This window comes from Parasteatoda tepidariorum, chromosome 11, assembly GCF_982258835.1.
Source record: "Parasteatoda tepidariorum strain Cologne lab strain chromosome 11, Ptep-v5.0, whole genome shotgun sequence".
Taxonomy (NCBI): domain Eukaryota; kingdom Metazoa; phylum Arthropoda; class Arachnida; order Araneae; family Theridiidae; genus Parasteatoda; species Parasteatoda tepidariorum.
Genome location: NC_141765.1, coordinates 38,847,001 through 38,865,072, shown reverse-complemented (window position 1 = coordinate 38,865,072; position 18,072 = coordinate 38,847,001). Strand labels below are relative to the sequence as shown.

At 24.1% G+C, this 18,072-nt stretch overlaps 1 protein-coding gene across 1 annotated transcript in view; it reads right to left on the bottom strand.

The window, feature by feature from the left end:
• The window catches only part of LOC107456091 (abnormal chemosensory protein 6), a 75,943-nt gene that overhangs the window by 56,588 nt on the left and 1,283 nt on the right, over window positions 1-18,072 (bottom strand). The gene's annotated exons all lie outside the window — the stretch shown is intronic.

Genomic DNA, 18,072 nt, shown 5'->3' with positions numbered 1-18,072 from the left:
ACATTCTGTTCACTTAATACGCATGTATGATGTATCTTAGCATGCATTGAAAATTATCAAATAAATACAATTATTTTTGAAAAGTTAAAATATTGCTATAAAATATATTTTTTTATCGTATTTAGATACAGAGACATTGTAAGTCCAAGACAAAGAGTCAAAATACTTCAGGAAAATTCTTCCACAAGATTATATGCTTCAAACAAAAAGAGTATACACAAAATACAAAAATAAATTCAGAAAATCGCCTTATGTATGTATTTTGTGTTTTCTACTGCTTCTTCGCATCTCATTGGTCCCACTACAGGGCATTTGAGAGTAAAATACAGTCCCAAAACAAAAAACAAAACTTTTCCCAAGACAAACAAAAAAGATAAGAAAAGTAAGTTTCTATGCCATGCATCTATTCTAAATATATGGAGAAATTTTACTATAGATAGTGACCGTGAGAAATACTTTCTATAGTAAGGAATATATTCCGCTTTCAGAGGAAATATTTAGACTAAAATGAGAAACAGAATATTCTCTCTATAAAAGTGTTATATATTTTAAATTTTGATTAAACATATGTGCTTAGCTGGATTACACTTTTGCATCTTGTTTAGCACTCATCTTTCTCGATTGAAAATTAATAATAATATAATTACAGGAACAATATAATCACAACAATATGACTAATATAGAATTAAAATATAATTCAAATATAATCACAACATTATTAATGCCTAATGCCCATTAATGCCTAATTTTATATATGAATAAAGTCTTTCCTTTTTCAATGAAAATGTTTTCAGTAGTTTATTTATCGTTTTAAAATTATAAAATGTCTAATACATGAGTAAAGTTTCTTTTTTGAAGAAAATTTAGACTTAGATTACAATAAAACGATCTATGATAAATTCGTTATTTTTAAATGGTATTAGGAGTGTCTGATGTTTTTCTAAGAGAATAATGAAATAATAAACAGTATATTATAAACCATATTAAATATTTTATTGAGCAAAACAAGAGAAATAGAGTGATTAGCTTTAAAATTCGAGAAAAATTTTTTAATGATGTAATTATTATAAAATTTTAAAGCATGCAATCTAATGAGATTCGAAAGATTCGTAATTGGTGTATAGAATTTTGCAATTATTGCAATTATTTTTTGTATTTATTGCAAAGAATTTGTGATGGGAAACCATAAAATTCCAACGCATTTGCTGGCAACTATCTCTTTTTATTAGAAATGAAAATTTCTAAGTATTATTAATAAAACATCTAATTTATTTCAATACATGTCTTACTGTATAATAATACTGTTTAAAAAGCAACCTGAACTATTTATAGCAATTATTTTTAAGAACGAAATGTGCAATAATGCCAAGCGTTAATGCAAAAATAAAACACTTTTCTAAACAAATCCTTGATTACTGGTCACACTATTCCCTATTTCTTTCTAAACATTATAACAAAGAAGCTTATTCATTTCAATATGACATCATACAGCTTAATAATAAATTTAAACCGAAAAATACTTCAGCTATTTGCATTGATTGTTAAATAAGATAGATGCAATAAGACTTGCAAGGCAAGCGTTAATGCAAAAAATAAGTCTTCTCTGAAAAACTCCTTGACTCCTGGCCAGACTTTTTACAAATCCACTCTAAAAAATCTCCAAACATTATAACATAGCCTCTCATCCATTAAATAGAATACCATACAACCCAATGAAACCATTAAAGCAAAATAAAATCAATAAAACAAAAAAGAGCTGAATTACTTATTCGTATAACAATTTTTAAGTAGGAGGAAGGAAAGGTGTAACACGCTGTAAAAAATTCCAGATGAAATTACGGTTAAAAAGGGTGCTGAAACTTTATACCGTAAAATCCATTTTTACCAAAACATGTAACGAAACAAAAACCTAAAATACCGAAATTTTTACAGTAATTTTACTTTAATTAAAAAGTATTTGTGTAAAAATAGATTGTTATAGTGTTGTATATATATATATATATATATATATATATATATATATATATATATATATATATATATATATATATATATATATATATATATATATATATATATATATATATATATATATATATATATATATATATATATATATATATATATATATATATATATATATATATATATTACTGATACGGGTTGATGCAGAAAATAAACATTTTTTTAAAAAAATCATTAAGCCCTGCCGGTCTATTCTCAAATTCATTCTAAGCAATCTCCAAACATTATAACAAATAATCTCATTCCTTTCAATACGATACCATACATCCTAATAAAACCATTAAAACAAAAGCAATTTTTATAACTATTTATAATAATTGTTAAGTAAGAAGAAGGAAAGATGTAATAAAACTGGCAAGCGTTAATGCAGAAAATAAACCTTTTCTAAAAAATCCTTGAACCCTAGCCGGACTATTCCCAAATTCAATTTATCAACGTGGAGTAGAAGGATAAAATATACACGTACTTGGTCCCGCCCTCAAAGGAAGTTCGGGTTTGAGATTAAGAGTTGTAGTAAAACTTTGCTAGGTCGTTAGAAGTATTACAAGATGTGTCAAATACGAAATTCCTGCTGTTAATGACGCATCTACGCCCCTCTTCAGAAACTATCATCAAAAAATCGGCACAGAATCTTTACCATTTTTATATCAGGAAAGAAACTTTATGGTTTAATTTCAAAATACTTGTTCTTAAAAGATTTAATTTGTCATTAAATCAAGCATTGAACACACGCAGTAAATGAAAATTCAAATATGTTTTAAAGTTATAAAACTATTTTGAATAAAAATTTATTCATCAGGTTACATTTAAACAAAAACGGCAAATGTGAAAATTGTAAAATTTTATTTTTATTTTTTAAAAATAATATGTCAGAAAACTATAAAATTAATTACTATAAAACGCTATAGAAATACTTTGAATATAAAGTTATGTAATTTATTCCAAATGAAATAAAGTAGCTTAAATTATTTAAATCAGCTCTAAAATATGCGGTATATTCTGTAAAAAATTCTGGTTCAAATTACGAAACAAAGTACTGGCACTTTGATTGCATCATCCGTAAAATCCATTTTCATCGTAAAATATTGTACTGTAATTTTTGCAATAATGCTTATTTAATTAGAGTGATTAAGTGATTTTATTGTAATTCTTACTGTAAGAATTACGGCATATCGGATTTTTTGTTCCGTAATATTTTTACGGTAAAAATGGATTTTAATTTCGGCAAAATGTACTTCCACCCTGTATTATGTTACTTTTTACCTTGATTTGATCCGGATTTTTTTACAGAGTAGTTCCACCCTTTTTTCAGATATTAGAAATCATTATCCTTTTAAACCTTAATTTCGTTTTCAAATGTAAGTACTATAAGCATGCCTAACAAGCCTCACAAATTTGTTAGGCAAGCCTTTGCGTATCTAACAAATTGATTAGTAAAACCTTCTTAGATACTCGAAAATTTAGAGAAAAAAAAATTATAGTAGGATTAAAAACCTGCGATCGTCCACAGCGCAACAAATAGATTGAATTAATATATATATATATATATATATATATATATATATATATATATATATATATATATATATATATATATATATATATATATATATATATATATATATATATATATATATATATATATATATATATATATATATATATATATATATATATATATATATATATATATTCTTAACATATATATATATATTATATGTTCTTAAACATATCACTCTATGCAAATGTAGCAAATCTGCTTTTTGCCCCTGTAAAAGTTGTTTCCTGTTTAATGTACTCTCATTGCAAGTATGCTATGGTTACAAGTTTGCTCTTTTAAAAAGACATCCAACTATAAACGGAATGCTTATGAGCATGTTTTTTTGCAGACCTTTTAAACAAGATAACACACGCAATTTGGACCCTTTGCTTTTTTTTATACTTTTTTTAAAAGAACACATATTCGTAATTTTGAATAAAACTAAACTGAAAAGCTCTCTAAATAATTACTAGCTTATAGCTGAATAAACAATATTAGCTATAATTAATCTAAATTTTAATAAGCACATAGGCAGATGTAGTTTGAATGACTGAATTTATTAATCAAGTTTATAAATTTATTCGTGAGTATTAAAGCAAATTTAGAAAGTCTTATAATTGAAGATCTTATTTTCATTAATATTAGGTAAAGACTTTGAGTCATCAAAATATGCAGATTAAGATCGTTATTTTTGCATAAAATGTTCTATTTTTAAGAACTACTTAAAGATGATTTTGTTTGTTTTAAAATTATTTTTGAAGAATTTCAAATGATTTGGTGCAGATAGACATCTTTCGAAGAATAACCCAAATAACGTTTTATTTATTGATTTATTTAAAATTTCAGAATAAATTTTTTCTGGAATGGTCATAATGATTAAAGTCATGGTAACATGAAATAAGCAAGATGGATACATTTTTATAAGGTTATAGTAGATTTTTTAAATATATTAAGTTCAAAAAAATTTAGTTAATAAAAACTGCTGTTATTCATTTAACATGCGTTATGGTTTACAACAAACTACTTCAGCTTTTTGTTCTTATATGTTCTTTTATTTTATTTTTTAGCTCTATATTTAGACGCATGATGTTTTTAACAAGCAGTAGACATATTTATAAATATTCCAATATAGCGTATTTTTACACTGACTGTCAAAATGCTGTTGTATTTGCGTCATTATCCAAAAATTTGACAAAATTTTACAGTCAATAGACATAATATAGTGGAAAATATAGTATTTAATAACTTTACTATAGCTCTACTGGGAAATACAGCGTACTGGGGCAATTTTTAAGAAGGGATTCAGCAGTTATTAAAGAAAATAAATAGTTTTAAATCTTAATATTGGAATCCCGCCTGATAAAAGTAAAGTAAATATTTTCCTGTAATTAAAAATTCTAGAAAACTCTTAAGAAATTTTCTTGAATATTTCCATCCACAATCTCAAATGTTTTGAAAATTGAAATAATGTCTCAACTGAATTCTTAAATTTGAGAATTATAAATCAAATTAAGAATTAAACTAATTTTTCCAACTTCCGCTTCTCTGACAAGAATTCTATATTTACGAACGATATATTTCGTATGAACATAATAGTTACAATATCAAAATTTGGAAGAACTTTAAGAACTAAATGTTTTCTATGCAAAACTGAAACAATATAACAGTAAACGTGATTTAATTTATTAAATATTAAACGCTACATGTCTATCTAAAAATTATGAAAAAAAGTTACAAATATTTTAATTTATTATAAATCACAAATCTTGTAAAATGTAAGAACGAGAAAATAATTTTAACCCAAACATTAAGAATTGCAATATAGTATCAATGTTTAGATTCAAGCATGAAGAATTAAACAAAAATCAATTTTCAGACACAATTTCATTTATACATTCATTAAAGTTATAAAGAGAAAGCTTAGACTTCATACTTTTTTAAAAAGCTTACAGACTTTGAAAGTAATAATGGAAGAAAAACTGTTCTATTTCAGTCTCTTCTTATGAATTTCAAGAAAGAAATTAATTTGACAAGTTTAAAAATTAAATGAAAAAAATTATATTATTTCATGTATCTCTTTTTCAAATAAACTGCATTGAGGACAAAAATTTTGATTTAACTTATTTTTAAAATATGCATTTAAATAATCGACTATTGAATTAAAGGAGTAATTAGAAATGTATTTCAATTGAGAAAAATTAATAAAATCTCTTTATTAACTCACAATAAGGAAAATTTTAATTATATAACTCGAATAAAAAAGAAGTAGAGAAAAATCTTTTCCAATTTTTTCATTAATATGCATCAGAGAAGAATTGTTTCTGTCATTTCCTCGCTTTTACTTTCTCATGTTCAACAAATCAATAAAAACTTTATTTCCTCTTAATTCCTATAAAATGATTATTTAATTATTTAATTCCTATAAATGATCTTGTTAGAAAAAATTATTTCACGCAATTAGTTGCAAAAATTGGAAATAATCCATCATAATTGGGAATTTGTTTATTTCAACTATATGTTATATGTTCATTATAAATGCTCTTTCAATCATACCACAATTTTAAATACGCTTTAATATAACTCCCTTCGCACATTTGAGTGTTTTTGTTTTACTCAATTAATTGTAAAATTTAGAAATAATTCATTATTTGGGAATCTGTTTATTCCAGCTATAAATGAAAAAATAGGGTTGCTGAAAAAATAGGGTTGAAATAATTGTCCATTCGATACAAAAATAATCCATATTTTTTATACTTATTTACGTTTTAATTAAGATTTATTTTTTGTTGATACTGATTCATTATATTTTACTAGTACTCATAAATATATTCATGCAATTTAAAATATTATCAAATAGTATTTATATTTACTAATAAATATTGGAATTTTACTTTTAATGAATAAATTAACAATATAAATTGTTATATACGTTAGTAATAATGTATAAAATAATGCATAGTATTCGGCATAAAGAAAATAAATAAACTTTTACATGAATTTTTTACTTGTAATTTAATTTTGAAAATAAAATTATCATATAAATTTAAAACTAAACTCAAAGTAGAGCTTTTTCATTGCAAGAAACAAATCAAAATTTAAAGGTTTGTCAGAAATAATGCATTCAAATCTTTAACTAGATCAGAGCCTTATCCTTAAGAGAATGTCTCAAAACACTTCCTTCTCTATTTTTGAGAATTTTCTTTAGTATTAACCACCTGTTACTAACGACGACTTCACCGCACACAGAAAAAAAAAGCAATAATAAACATTGCATTTGAAGCTCCCTTTGTTCATTTAACCACCGAAAACTTAATTTTAGTTTTTAAAGCCAGAATGATAGTCACATATTCTAATATATTAAAAAGAAATTTCAGAAGAAAATGTAGCAACCCACCTTTGGCCCTGTTAAAGGCTTCTCGTGTTTATTTTGATTCATTAAAAATTAAGAAGTTCAAAATTGGCTTTTTCTCCGTTCTGCCTTGGATTTAAAAGTATGATAAATTTATTTCCGACGTTAGACTCTGAGTCTTTCTCCGGAGAGGATGGGAAGACATGAAATATTCAAAATGGCGTTTACCTCTCAACGTTTGTCACGTGATCTTGAGTAAATCAAATACATACAGTCAAACTCCAATATATTATTTTTCATCCCGTAAATAAGGAATTTTAAAACAAACCACGTGTATCTTTGGTAGCTCTGTGTTTTTACTCTTTGTATAATTAAGTTTATAGGAGAACCAATAAAAAGTTATACTTTTATGATTTCCATTAAGGGATGTTTTTAATTTGGGCTCTCGGATTCTAATCGATCTGTATTGATTAAATGATTCGTGAATATTTTATAAAAATAATAGGTTTAGATAGAAGTAAAGTTTATAGGAATGAATAAAATTTGTTGAGTTTATATCCCGGATTCATTTGATTTAAACAAAGGAAATATAAAAGCATAAAAATCTTAACTATACGAAATTCTAGGAGCATAATGCGCGTTGTTAAATAAATGTTTGAATGTAAATAAAGTTATTTGTTTTTAGTCTCGAGTATTTAATAGATTTGTTATTTACTTTTATATTTATTTAAAGAAAAATAGACATAAAATTTCAATGAAAGCGTATCTTTCCCTTAAAAGAAAAATTTTGTTTATTATTATTAGAGTTTTCATCAACTTTGCCATCAATATTATCTAAAAATATATATAATATAATAACGATTCTTACCTTTAAGTTCTAAATTTCAGATTCAGTAAAAATATTTAAAACACTCTAATGTTTGAGTTCTTATGATTGCTAGCTTGAAAATAACGTGAGCTTTTTGAATGAATCTAATGATAATAGGATAATGCATAAAAATGTTTGAGCAAAACATTTTTAAAAACTCTCATTTGTTCATTTTTTTCTTTAATAATTAATAAAACTGAAGATAAAAGAGTAACAGTTTGTTTGAAAGTATTTTTCATTTATGTTTTTTCCTTGTTAAAATAAAGAGTTTAATTAAAACGTTTCCAAAAAAATGTTTTGAAAATCAGACATGCGGTTTGAAGCAAACTCTTCATAGAATGAAATGTTTACAATAAAAAAAACTAAATACATTCCTAAGAAATTTTCAGATAGTGCAAGTAAAGTAAAAGACAAAAGCGCTGAAACAAGATTTGAATATTTTAGAAAAACGCATAAGAAAAGTTTTAAAAGCGTAAGTGAACATAAATGTGTCTACATTGTTTTATTTTCATGATTTTTATGTATTAGTTATTACATCGTCATTAATAAATAAACAAGAAGGAATCAAAATGATAAAAGGGATTAATTTTTTAATATTTAAACCTGTCATTTATCAGCATTAAAATATTAAGTTAAAACAACCATGCAAATCTGATTCTGCGCAAAAGTGCTGACAAAATTTCAGTAATATATAATGAAAATTTAAATTTGGAAATTGAAACTAAGAATCTCCCACTCAAAAATAACACCATAACAATTATTTAAAATAGCGTAGTTTTTTTCATTAAACTTTGGAATAGTGTAATATGAAAACATTTTTTTAAAAATAATGTTGCATGTTTTTAACTAAATTTATACTAGTATAAACTGAAACACTGACGGTAATTTCAATAATGTTTAAGATGCCTGAGAATTATGTATTCGATAACTCCATTCTTTTTATTTGATTTGCATTAACATATACTACAACTTTGCTTGAAATAAGAATTTTTCCTTCAGTTAACTGGCAGCATGTTAAATAAAGAATGCTCAAAATTTGAGTTAGATATTTAATTCATCAAAGAACTATACACGCAACAAAAAATACAGCGTGCAACAGATACTAATTATCAGTTTCAAATAGTATTAGCGCAAAATTACATGATTATCTGTTTAGCGTAGTATTGGAACAAAAATTACATACGTATCTTACACTGTAACTGCAAAACAATCAACGAAGTTAAAAAAAGAGCAATAATTTTCAAGGGCATTTCCTTTTTATGAAACAGTTACAAAACAATTTTTACATTACAAAGCAGTTTTACATAACAGTAGTCAAAAAAGAAGTTTAAAATTAGTAACAGTTGTTATAATTGTAATAAACATCTTCTTCAAAAAGCTTAATTATTATTTTTTATAGAAAACTTTCCAGAAACATTAAAATTCTATTGATTATTATTGTCCATTAAAAATTAATTAATAACGGTACTAGTTGATAGTTTTTCTATTCAAATAGAATATTCTAGGGGAATTTAAGCCTTGTTGCTTGAAAATTTTTAAAAAAAATTGCACCAAATAGCACCTTTCTAGGATAAAAATAAGTATTAAAAAAAGTTTAGAAAAAATTAAAAACATATATATTTCTCAATATTTGCTTTTGAGACTTTTAAATAAGTTTGTTACAAAAAAAAGCTCATCACAAGAGTCACTTTTTGCCTTAATTAAAAAGAATTTTTTTTAAAATTTGGCGGTTCATTCAAGACTTATGTGCTTGCATACGTTTCAAAATTCACTATCAATTTCACTATCTTTTTCATAGCTTTACATGCTTGACTGCTAAATTCTGGAGTATTTGATCCAGTAAAATTTTATAAATGCTCGAAAATAGAATTCACCGTAGTTGCTGTCATTTATTTATTTTTTTTTTGTCATTCTTCGAACTTTTTAAATTGGTTTATTTAAATGTAAACAAGCCGTAACGTTTAATGAAATGTATGCATGAAATCATTTTCACGTGCTTCAGGAAAATGCATGTATGCACAAAAACAAACGTATTACGTTATTCCGAGTTACAAACATCTTGATGTCGAAAAATTTATGGATTTAATATTTATATTTAATGTTGCATTCTTAAATTTTTACATTCTGCATTTTTTTTTTGACTAAACTATCTTTGACTTTATAAAAAAAATTCAAACCGATGACATTATGTTATAAATTAAATTTATTCAATTCAATACATATTTATTTTTACTTTAGATTATATATCTCGTATACAGGGAAAGTATATTCCGCAGTTAACGTATTTCTCGTAACTTTACATGCCTTAACAAAAACAAATTCGTTGCGTTTCTCGGAGTTGCATGTTGAAAAATTTATTTATTTATTTTCAACATAAAATGATGCGTTTTACTTCAGTTAAATAAGTAATTGAATATTTTTTTATTTTCTGGATTTCATTTTTCTTTATGAATTAAAAAGATTTGATGTAGTAAAAAACTCAAACACATAATATTATGTTATGAATGAAATTTATTAAATTCTATAAAAAAATTTTTAACTTTAGATTATAAATCGAAGGTTCACAGAGAGAAAGTATACATTAGAGGACAAGAGGGTCTATTATCCTTTAAAATTATTTTCTCCTTGTATGTGATTTAATTTTTTCACAACGTATCATCTGTGACTGCTGCACGCAAAGTCGATGTCATTGTGCATAATTGATTTTGTCTCATTAACATGAATGTCCAGTTGAAACTCTTTATCCTTTCATATGATGTTTAACCGAGAAGTGCTTCCTTTAAATAATTTAACAACGTATGTGTTAACGTATCTAAAAGCGTTTTCTACCTTTCAGTAAGTTTTGGTTAAGTTATCATTATTTCCAATTTAACACGCATTTACCTTTTATCGTAAGGAATTTATGTTCAAAAATTGAGTAATGATGCTATTCTATTGACTTTATTGGCTAATATTGCGTTCACCAAAGCATATATATATATATATATATATATATATATATATATATATATATATATATATATATATATATATATATATATATATATATATATATATATACATATACATATACATATACATATACATATACATATACATATACATATATATATATATATATATATATATATATATATATATATATATATATATATATATATATATATATATATATACCTGCCAACTTTTACGCATTTGGCGTCAAATTTTATTTTTATATTTAAAGTGGTAGTAAATATATACTACTTTTTCTCTTATGAACTTAATTTTTAAATGACTTTGATCACCACTATTCTTAACAAAATTAAGCATATATATTAATATGTGTACATTCATGGTTGTTAAGTTAAGATTTCTAATACAACGTATATATATATATATATATATATATATATATATATATATATATATATATATATATATATATATATATATATATATATATATATATATATATATATATATATATATATATATATATATATATATATATATATATATATATATATATATATATATATATATATATATATATATATATATATATATATATATATATATATATATGTATATATATATATATATATGTATATATAATATATATATATATATATATATATATATATATATACATATATACATATATATAGATAGATAGATATTTGAGGAGAATATTATTAATCAAAATAAATTATTTACCTGACATGAATCCTATAAATAACATTAAAGCAGGAATAATCCAGTATGCTCAATAACAGAAAATTGTAGAAATGACAGAAAATAATCTAAACACTACAAAAAAAATATCCGTAAAAGAAGGAGCACAAAAATGGAAATTAAAAATGGACGCACTGACCAACATGGTAGCGTCATCAAGGGGGCTTTACCATGCCGTAAGTGTGGTAGCAAACCCCTGATATATGGTAATGCCCCCCCCCCTGATGAAGCTGATATGTTGGTCAGTGCTTTCATTTCGAATTTCATTTTTGTGTTCTTTCTTTTGTGGATATTTTTCTTTAGCATAGTGTTTAGATGGTGCTTAAATTATTCACAATTTCTTGTCATTGTTGCTTTTCAGATTTTCCCTGCATACAAATTGATATTTTATTGGTTGAAATTTTATAAAGTAAGCTTTTTTCATCTTGAAGGAAGGAACATTAGACATTATTTTACAAATTAAACATTTAAACAAGAAAATACGAAGATTTTCGCAGAATAGAACGATAGATTATTTTCCGATTATTCCATGTGAACAGTTGTTTCAATTTATTTAGCTATATTATATTTAACTTCCCATAATGTAAATGTAGAAAAATAATATTGTAATAGATAATTTTGTTAAGTTAATTTATTAATTGTTTGTTTTTTATGCAGATTTAAAAGTGCATTTTTTTAAAAATGAACCAGGCTAAAGGAAGTTGTCAATTTGATTTTTGTGGCTGTTGTCCATTTATTTTTTCATCATTATTTTCATAAATATTTCAGGCTATATAAAAATCATTCATTTTTTTTTCAACCCACCAACAAAATTGATGTATTTAGGGCCCATCTATTGGAAAGTATAATTTCGAAATTCACATAAAGACTAGTTCCTGTATATCATTGAAATTGTTTTTCTTTCATTGCAAAAAGAAAAAAAAAAGAATATTTAATTTTACAATAAAAGTTTAATAAACCATCAAATATAAAATTTAATTTATTGAATTTCAAAATGATATTTACGAACAATTTACTTAAAGATTTTGTTCATCATGCATTCTAAAAATATCGTGTTCAAAATAAATTAAAACGAATATTAATACATATTTAAAGTGTGTGATGAAATAAAATCTTATCTGACAAAAATAATTCTTTTCAATTTGTAGATAGAACTGAAGAGATAAATAACAAAAGTTTCATCTTATTTAATTCATACGGCATCGAATATTCATGTGGCTCTTCCTAGTCGACTTCACCACCGAAAGGCAGCTCCATTTGCCGCTTAGTGGCGCGACAGATTTCCGGTTCTATTTAGAGCTCTCGTGTCGATAGTAATGGGGAACAGAACGAAAACTTTGAGCGGGAAGGTAATCGGGGGATTCCGGGTGAGTCAGGGCGGTTCTTTACCGTAAAGAAGGTCGGTTAAAAATGAACTATTCTACCGCAGTTTTCACATGTGTTTTATATTAATACTTTTCAAATTATTCTGAATAAACATGCAAAATTACTAAACATAAAACCAATTTAAGTGTCAAAATAATTATTTTTAAATGATAATGTAATACCAAAAAGCGTTAAACTGCGTTCAAAACTTTAAAAATGTATTACATTTAAATTTTGTTTAATTTGTTAATTTCAGTTAAAGTTGTCAAAATGATTTTAGTTTAAAACCTTAGTTTAAAAACTTAGGTAGGCCAGGTAATAAAACAATAATTTGTACATTAATAAACTTTTAATATTTCAAATATTTCTGATCAATTTATGTAAGAATTAAACACCATTAATAGATGTACTTGTTTGTGGATAAATGCCTAACTTTCATTAACATTTATTTTTGAAAAAAAATCCGTACTTATTTTGGTTATCAATTTTATAATTATTTGAAAATATATAAAGAAAGAACATGAAATGTTGACTCAATTTAAAAACATAATAAAATGAAATTTCATATCTAGCACAATTTCAATACTCATAATTTCTTCGAATTTGAAAATAATCGTAGTTTTTCTGTAATATCAGTAATCAATCAAAATAATTAAGAAAATAAGTTCTTTCTTAATTAGTATTAAGAAAGAAATTCAATAAGCGAATACAAAAACTTTTTTTAATAAATTTTGTATTGGATTTAATTATTACATTGGTAAATATATGTAAATAAAATATATTCCCTTAGAAATTGCTTGATTTTTTTTTCTGCTCGCGCAACATGAATGAAAAAACAGGGTTTTTCTTCAAGACTTAATCTTTTACTAAGGTTTAATTTCATTAGAAAATCGATTTTTTAGTTTCGTCGTTGAAAAGAAAGGTATGCATTTGACTTCCAACAATAGAATTAAGAACAAAAACTTGAATGAAATTTTTAGTCCCCATCCTTCTTAAATTTGCTTAATATGGCTATTTTGGTGGAAAAGTTGACACCTTTGAATTCCTTTAAATATAATTATGTTAAAAAAGTTAAAAAATGTAATTCAAAAGCATCTTTATAAGAAAATTTAGCGACTTTTCTCTACCAATAATTAAACAAATTGCCGAAATTTGGCTGCTTATTTTAAAAACAAGACATTTTTAAATTTTAATTTTACACGAAAGTAGACGAGAACAACTATCAAAATAAATACAAAATATATGAGTGGAAATGCAAAGTCTTCATAATGGTCATTTTCGAGTCATTTGTGATGGCTAAAAAAAAACACGCAGAACACTTTTTTCCATGACTTCTTTGAAGATCATGAAATTCCATTGAGAAAACCTATTTTCTAATGCAAATATTTAATTTCAGAATAAAGAAGCAAAAAGGAAGAGAAGTTATCTGCTTCTGGCCAAACTGTAAGAGATTCAAGGTAGCTAAATAATTTTGTAGAAATAGTACAGATTCAAACTTGCGATTGGAATATTTTTTATAATAAATGGCACAATGAATTCTTTAATCTCTTTTTTCCTATACACACATAACACAAAGGAAAAATCCCTGTTGATACGAAATGATATATATTGATAAATGCTATTCAGATACAAAAATGCTAAATATCCGTGAAATACTAAATATATTTAAGCTTAAAATTTTGAATAAACTGAAATTTAATTAAAATAAGGGCAGAGGTAGATTTGCAAAAATCTTGTTAGGAAAAACGTGTTTTATGTTTCTGAGCGACTGTTTTAGGCATATAATCAGTAGTGGCGAATGCTATGCATATATATAATTTACATGAAGTTTAGTATGTAGTGTAAAAGAACAATTTAAAATTTACGCTTTATCAAATTACGTAAAACATGTAAGAAGTCATATTATTGTTTTCCTTTGAAAACATACGAATCAATTAAATAAATAGAGAAATTTGCATAAACTCCTCTTTTGCTTTATTTTTGTTGCAAAACGTTAAAATCTTGAATATTAAAAGAATCCGGGAAGATAATTAAATTTTAAACATAATTTTCGTATTATAAAAATAGTTATGATAAGTGCATGAAAATCAATTAAAAAAAGCAGATTTTTTTTTAAAATAAACACTTATTTTGAAAGGAAAATGTAAATAAAAAACTTATTTCACAAAAATACGTTTTTTCAATAAAACGCATTTCATAATTTAATATTAGAACATAATTAGTTATGAACTGTACCGTATTGTATTCTGACGTAACCATCCCCATATTGCAATTTATGTATTCTAAATTCTGCGAAATTTAATATTCTAAAAATTATTTATACAGTAGTGATTTTAATAAAAAAAAAATAAGTTTTTGATTACTTTAAAGCTAATGATTTTGCATTTGATTTTTTGAGTGATTGTTTTTTTCTGCGATTCACAGTATCAAATATTTAATTAAAGATATTCTCATAAATGTATATGCTCGATTATGCATACATAAAAATATTATAATGATTTCAAAATGATTTACAGTATTTCATCTCGTTTTTCAAGTAAAAAATTAGGATTTTTGAAATTTAAGTAGAAGTTTTAATTAGTTCGGTACATCGAATATAAAAAACCACTAAAAGTCTGTGCAGATATGAACATACTTAATTTTTATCTATTACCTACTTAAAATTATGCACCAACCAGCAAATTATTTCATTAGTAAATTATATCGTTCAGATTTCTTATAATTAACTATATGATATCTATTCTTACTTAATTTTTCATGAGTTCTGTGAAGCAAATTTATCCATTTTTCAAATGCTTAATAAATTAAGTCATTTTTGATTTGATACTTTGAATATTTGAGCTCAAATATTTTAGAGATTGTTTTATATACATCTATTATGCACGTCAAATTTTAAATATAATTTTCATTAAATATTTCAAAATTTTAAAATGCACAAACGTATCCCATCTTGAAGATTTCGTTCTGTCGAATACCTTCATGATTTCAATTGGTTAAGCCCACGGACTCCAAAGTATAAAGTTAACAACTTATAATTGAGTAAATGCGCCGATTTATAAATTCATTATTTAAAATTTATAAATGAAATCCCCTATTTAACTTACTCTAAGTAATTACTTAAAACTTTACATTAAATTTTGATTTTTTTTAAATCGAATTGCGTAAATATTTTTAGTACTATTTAATTAGTACTAAGTATATTGTTTCCATGTTATTTATATCCAAAAAAAATCAGAAAGTTAAAATTACGGTGACCATTTTTGATGTGATTACAAATAAGAGTTCTAAATTTATTTGAAATTTAGAGCGAATTTAAGGAAGATTGCTGAATGTAGTTGAAAGAATGCGGAATTTAGAGCAATGAGTAATTTTACACCTAGTAATTAGCTGTATCCCTAAGCTAGATGAAAAATTAAAAATGGTTTTTACTCATGAAATTTTCATGAAATAGCCCTTTTAAAATTAATACTTAATAATAATAATTCAGAAACCAAAAATATCATTTTATGTATTACTTTATCACATCTTATTTATTACATATATATTATGTATTACTCATATACATCACAAATTTAAAAGATGAGCTGAATAATTTAAAAGTTATTTGAAATATGAATCCAAGCTACTTTTTCTTTCTTAAATGAGGAAACTAGTTCTTTTCAATCTACTGTTTTCTGTAGTATTTTATTATAAGGAAATGTTTAAATTTCAGAACTAATTATTTTATGAAGGACATAAAATTATTTTTGTATAAAAAAAACTATTCTTATTGCTTATTTGCTATTCCATTTACTTATACTTTTTATTCATAAATGGAAGCTACTTTAGATTTATTTTTTAAAAAATTGATCCAGCTATTTTGTTAGTCTTTTTCGTATCGGTTTTGAAAAATATAAATTTTAATACTTTAAAATATTGTTCTTAAAATAATAACTCAAATCTTATTCATGGCATTTCTTTAATCTTACACTAAATAAAATTTATTTAAGCCCCTGCATATTTTACTTCCTGAGGATTTACCTAGACGTTTCTGCTTTGATAAAAACGTCCTTAATACTTTAAACTTGAATTAAACAAATTTAATCACGTCAAAAATAACTTCGGTTTCTGTCAACTCTGTTTTTTAAACTCAAAGATAAGAGATGTAAATTCACTATCCCGAAAGGCTCCAATTTCTTTCTTTTTTGCAGTACACGCCATTTGTAAATAAGAATTCTTTTGCAATAGTAAAGCAAACCGCAACTCATTTTTACGATATAATTAAAATATATGTCAAGAGTTATTTATTCTTGAAATTTTATGCATAAAAAGCATTAAATTTTTGAAAATTAAATAATAATAATAATAATAATAATATTAAAAAAAAATTTCTTTAAGTTTTTCGCGTCAAAACTTTGAGCCTACTCATATATATTTTGACCTTTTCTAGTTGCTTTAGCAAGTAAATTTAGAATTTAACACATTATTGGTTATTTGTTAAGCAAATTGATTCAATGTTATAATATAATTATTAAAAATTAGGAGAGTTTGTACTGAAACATTTGAAATGCATAGATTTTCAACGTAAAAATAATTAGGAAAGAGATAAGAATATATAAGAAGTGTACATTTGTCCTTATAATTGAAATACATTTATTAAGAATTATAATGTTTAAATTCTCATTTTTGATAACTAAAAAAGTCCTTAATTTACACAAAGTAAATGTATTTAGATGAAATTTTTACAAAATCATTTTTACAACGATACTAAAAATATACGTTGTTACCCTGAATAAATTTTATATCAACATCATTAAAAAAAAAATTTATTGAAATTTTGCGTTTTGTTTCAACCAAAGAACTATTGAAATTCCAGCTAAAACTAAACTTAAAGAATAAAATAAATATTAACAAGCAAGATTAACATATTTTTTTAAAATTTTTATAACTTCGATAAATACTTATACTCTTAAATTATTTAATTGTATAAAGATAATGGTTTGAGGATATTTAAGAAAAGAAATAACTAGTGCATTTTAACAGAACATAGATGAATATATCTTTTGCAGATTTAATAACTCTAAAATATGCCCATTTTATATATTAAATCAAAATTGAAAATATTGGTTTAATAATTATGCTTAAATAATGTATTGGGAAAATGATAAATAAATACAAAACTGATATTTCAAACAATCTGATCTTACAAGAAAATTTATATTTTGCTTT